We start from the raw sequence: 4,763 nt of genomic DNA on the forward strand, positions 1-4,763 counted from the left end.
CTGGTAGTGCCTGACAAATTAATATGCTAAGCAATGTGTGGGGGTCAAAGATACAGGACTGTGTTGGCACTACAAGATACAAATAAGTAGAGTGAATTTGAGACTCTTTTTTCTGCTTGCATAATGAAAGAATAATCTTTATAGTTCTTGCAATGTAAGTGATGCTCACTTATCAGCTCAGTAAGGTACTGGATAGAATGAAGGAAGAAATAACATTGGCATGGTGTATATCAGAGGGAATAGTATTATCGTACTCAAAGTCTTAGAACAAGGACAGTGAAGAGAGTTCTAGTCCAGAAGCATGGAACGAACATTGTGAAGTCAACACACATACCTGAGTTAGAGAAATTTTACCACTTTGGGTGGCCTTAAGATCAAGTACAGACAGAGGCAGGAATTCTCCGGTTTCGCACATCCTACTGCCATTGCCAGCAAGAACGAAGAATTTGGCTCACAGCTAAATCTCTGTTCACTACAATGGGACTGGAAAATCCCAGCTGCAGGTGAGGTCGGAGAATTCCGGCCAGAGAAAGAGAGAAAAAGCAAAGCCGCCAACCCAGAAAGATGAGCAAGGCTCATCTGTCCGAGCTTGAGAAGTCACTGGGCAATAAACAGTCACTCAAGCTGAATGGTGGGAGATAGTTGCAAGGACCTCCCACGTGGCTTCACCCCTTCATGAATCTTGCCCTGGATGAATCTGTCGAGATTGTAGCAAAATAACATGGGCATGGTGGTTATCAGAGAGAACAGAAATATCATGCCAGAAACATTAGAAAGAATATAGTAAAGGCAGCTGTCGTCCTGAAACACAGAAAGAACATTCTGAAGCCTAGAATGTTTGTCCGTTCGCAAGATGGCAATTGGTTCATTTGTTAATGAGGTGCAACCTGCCATTTTTGTGAATATGTTATTATTTGTACTTTTGGGACCTAAAGGACATTAAATACACTTTTGTGTGAAAAAAGACTAATGACACCCCCTACAAGAGTATTGTTTAATGGTTTGCGACAATTTAAAAACTGAGTACACGTGCCTTGAATTCACTGTTTCATATAGCATGCTCTGAACATCTCCAGTAAGTTAGAACTATGGATGGTCTTTGCAGGTTTTTTATTCTCACTGAATAAGCAATTGTTTACTTTAAAAACAAAATGGTGTTAGTTTGTCAAGTTCATCAACTTCCACAGAGAAGAAGGTGAACACCATATAGAGTGCCATAATATGAGGAAAAGTGAGTATGTGGCTTAGATCCTCGAGAACTATGTTTGTAATCTTAAACAGCCTTGGCAGGGAGAGTCACCAAACAACAAATAGGTCTTTCCCCATGTAAGGCAAGAGCAAGCACTTGCATATTTCATTGTGGCCAGCTTCATAATCGAAACATGGAAGTCTAGGAGCAGGCCACTCATCCACCCACTTGATTCTATTATGCTGAGATAAGGGAGAAAAATCAAGGAGTGGGTTGTGGTATTGTGGGGAATGGGGAACGGTAAAGAGAAACAAAAAGATTTGAGGTGGGATTTTCTGGCCACGCTCGCCCCAAGGCTGAAAATTCCCACCCAAGGTCAAAGGGCCTTTGCATGGTCCGCCAAATTTTCTGTCCCACTGGCAAGCGGGACAGGAAAATTCTGCCCTTGGAGTCTCATAAAAAATGGTAAAATCAGAATAACTCCAGTGTTTCAATAGTTGAATCGAACCTCCACAAGCACTCCAACAAAGCTGATGCACCCCAATTCCATCTCCCTAAAGGATATAAGAATAGAATGAGTATCATAAACCTCAAATGCAGGAAGCTTTCTTTCTCCAAATGAAGAGAGTATAAGCTAAACCCAAAAAACAGACTGCAGAAGTTCACATTGCAAAACAAACATGTGGAAGTCAGGATGGGTAATGTAGCTCCAAGACTTTGCAGATTACAAACACATCTTTTTATATATCATCCACAGCTACCACCATTCCCAATGCAGATTCAATGAAAGTTGCAATCCATTTATGAGCATAATCAGTAAGTTCTTTGATAAGTCTTTCACACAGATGTTTGCCTGATGTTTAGTGAGGAAATGTTGGCCTGAAGTCTGAGTGCTTATGCCTGAGGTGGTAAGGTTAAAGGTATTTTTGCATTAATTTGCCAGTGATAAGACACACATATATGTCTGCAATTTAGTTTTACTGAAATTGTGTACTGACAACTTTATTATATCAGTCCTTTTATAAAGCAATGAAGTAAAAAAATTGGAAGCACAACAAATCATCCAAGATTTCTGCACCTGATAGCTAGCCAGTATTCCAGTTTGAAACTGTAATGTGTGCTTCAGAATAAATTTGGGCTTGGATCTAATGTCCCCATTGTCAAAAGACTCGACAATATTCAGTGCTTGCAGTCACACATCAAAATACTGAGCATGGCAGGGAACCATACAATAGCATCCAAGTATGAAGCTACACCTTCAGGCGACAAAGGCAAAAAGCTGTTGGGGAAAAAACAGAAGGGTGACAAAAGAGCAGAATACCATTAACATACAGTGACCTGGGGCCAGATTTTCACGGAGGAGGCGGGAAGGTACAGTCAGGAAACTCCCCGACTTGGCAATCTCCTCTCCTTCAAAACAGCCTCCCCCCACCATATTTTCATTTTGGGAAAGCAGAGACAGAGTGGGTTCAGGCCTACCACCTCCAGCAGCGCAGGTGGATGGTCAGGCAGACAGACTAGAGTACTCACCTCTATTTACCGGGACATTGACCTCGTGTTATGAATGTCAGGCTCCTCCCTGTCGGCATAACCCCATGCATTTACCTCACTAATTACTCTAACCAACACATCTTGGGACACCAAGGGACAATTTAGCATGCCAATCCACCTAACCTACATGGGGCGGCACGGTAGCACAGTGGTCAGCACTGCTGCTTCACAGCTCCAGGGTCCCGGGTTCGATTCCCAGCTCGGGTCACTGTCTGTGTGGAGTTTGCACATTCTCCTCGTGTCTGCGTGGGTTTCCTCCGGGTGCTCCGGTTTCCTCCCACAGTCCAAAGATGTGCGGGTTAGGTTGATTGGCCAGGTTAAAAATTGCCCCTTAGAGTCCTGAGATGCGTAGGTTAGAGGGATTAGTGGGTAAATATGTGGGGTTGGGCCTGGGTGGGATTGTGGTCGGTGCAGACTCGATGGGCCGAATGGCCTCCTTCTGCACTGTAGGGTTTCTATGATTCTATGATACACATCTTTATGGCTATGGAGTATACACTGAGGGCATAGAGATGGCATTCATCCACCTCATCTATCCTCTATGTCCCCATACTTCACATGTCACCTCCAAGTCCCTGACACACCAATGCCACCTCTATGCCCCCAGTGTATCCTCCATAGCCATAAAGATGTGCAGGTTAAGTGAATTGGCATGCTAAATTGCCCCTCAGTGTCCCAAGATGTGTAGGTTTGGGGAATTAGTGGGGCAAATGTATGGGGTTATGCAGACAGGGAGGCGGGTGGGCCGAGATAAGATCATCGGTCTGAGAATCAGTGCAGATTCAATGAGACGTATGGCCTCCTTCTGCACTGTAGGGATTCTATGATTCACCAAGTATCCAGTGTGGACAGACATCAGGATATCTTTGAAGCGGTCATCAAAAGAAACTTCTAACAAACTAACAGAGTTGTCATATTCAAAGACATTTCGCACTGAAAAACTCTCACCCATAAAACCAATTCAAAATGTAAATCCCCTCAAGTGGTCAATCTGTTGTAAAAACAAACATTTAACCACTTATAACATCAAGGATAGACAGTCCTATAATTACCTCTTAAAACTATCAAAATGTGAAGACAGCCACCACCCCCCCCCCCACCCCAAAATAAGCAGTTCTGGCCTTTTGAAACTCATCCAGGCGTTCATAACAATAAAGTTATCAAAAAAATCCCAAAAAATGCCAACAAAGGAGTCATTTTCACAGTAAATTGCCTGCAAATCAATGTAGTGTAAAATAAATTTTGAAAATAAAAAGCTGGTAGCAGTAAACATGCCGATGGAACTGTCAGATTGTCATAAAATTCCAACTGATTCACTTAACGTCCTTCAGGGAAGGAGATTTCCCATCCTTATGCAGTCTAGCCTATAAACACTTCCAGTATTACACCAATATTGACTCCTAACTCCCCTCTGAAGTGTGTTTGGTCACATCATATGTCCATAAAGCTTACTGGAAGCTGAATACTTTGGGTGGAATTTTACCGCCCGTCCACCACAGGAATCGTAGTGTGCGGGACCCAACCGTGCAAAGGTGATTTGATTTGATTTATTATTGTCACATGTATTAGTTTACAGTGAAAAGTATTGTTTTTCGCGTGCTATGCAGACAAAGCATACCGTTCATAGAGAAGGAAATGAGAGAGTGCAGAATGTAGTGTTACAGTCATAGCTAGGGTGTAGAGAGAAAGATCGACTTAATGCAAGGTAAGTCCATTCAAAGGTCTGATGGCAGCAGGGAAGAAGCTGTTCTTCAGTCGGTTGGTATGTGATCTCAGACTTTTGCATCGTTTTCCCGACGGAAGAAGGTGGAAGAGAGAATGTCTGGGGTGCGCGGGGTCCTTAATGATTCTGGCTGTTTTGTCGAGGCAGCGGGAAATGTAGACAGCGTCAATGGATGGGAGGCCGACCTCGGGCAGGATTTTCCAGTCTTGGGGTGAGCGCGGCTGGAAAATCCCGCCCATTGTCTTTAATTAAGCAGTCTGGATTATGGATACTGCACCTTGACATAGGGGTCTGGTGACA

At 43.3% G+C, this 4,763-nt stretch overlaps 1 pseudogene; it reads left to right on the plus strand.

The window, feature by feature from the left end:
- The first annotated feature begins 564 nt into the window (after nucleotides 1-564).
- LOC144492265 (small nuclear ribonucleoprotein G pseudogene) lies at nucleotides 565-784 on the plus strand (annotated as a pseudogene).
- Nucleotides 785-4,763: the final 3,979 nt, after the last annotated feature.

Source organism: Mustelus asterias, chromosome 4 (genome assembly GCF_964213995.1).
Source record: "Mustelus asterias chromosome 4, sMusAst1.hap1.1, whole genome shotgun sequence".
NCBI lineage: Eukaryota > Metazoa > Chordata > Chondrichthyes > Carcharhiniformes > Triakidae > Mustelus > Mustelus asterias.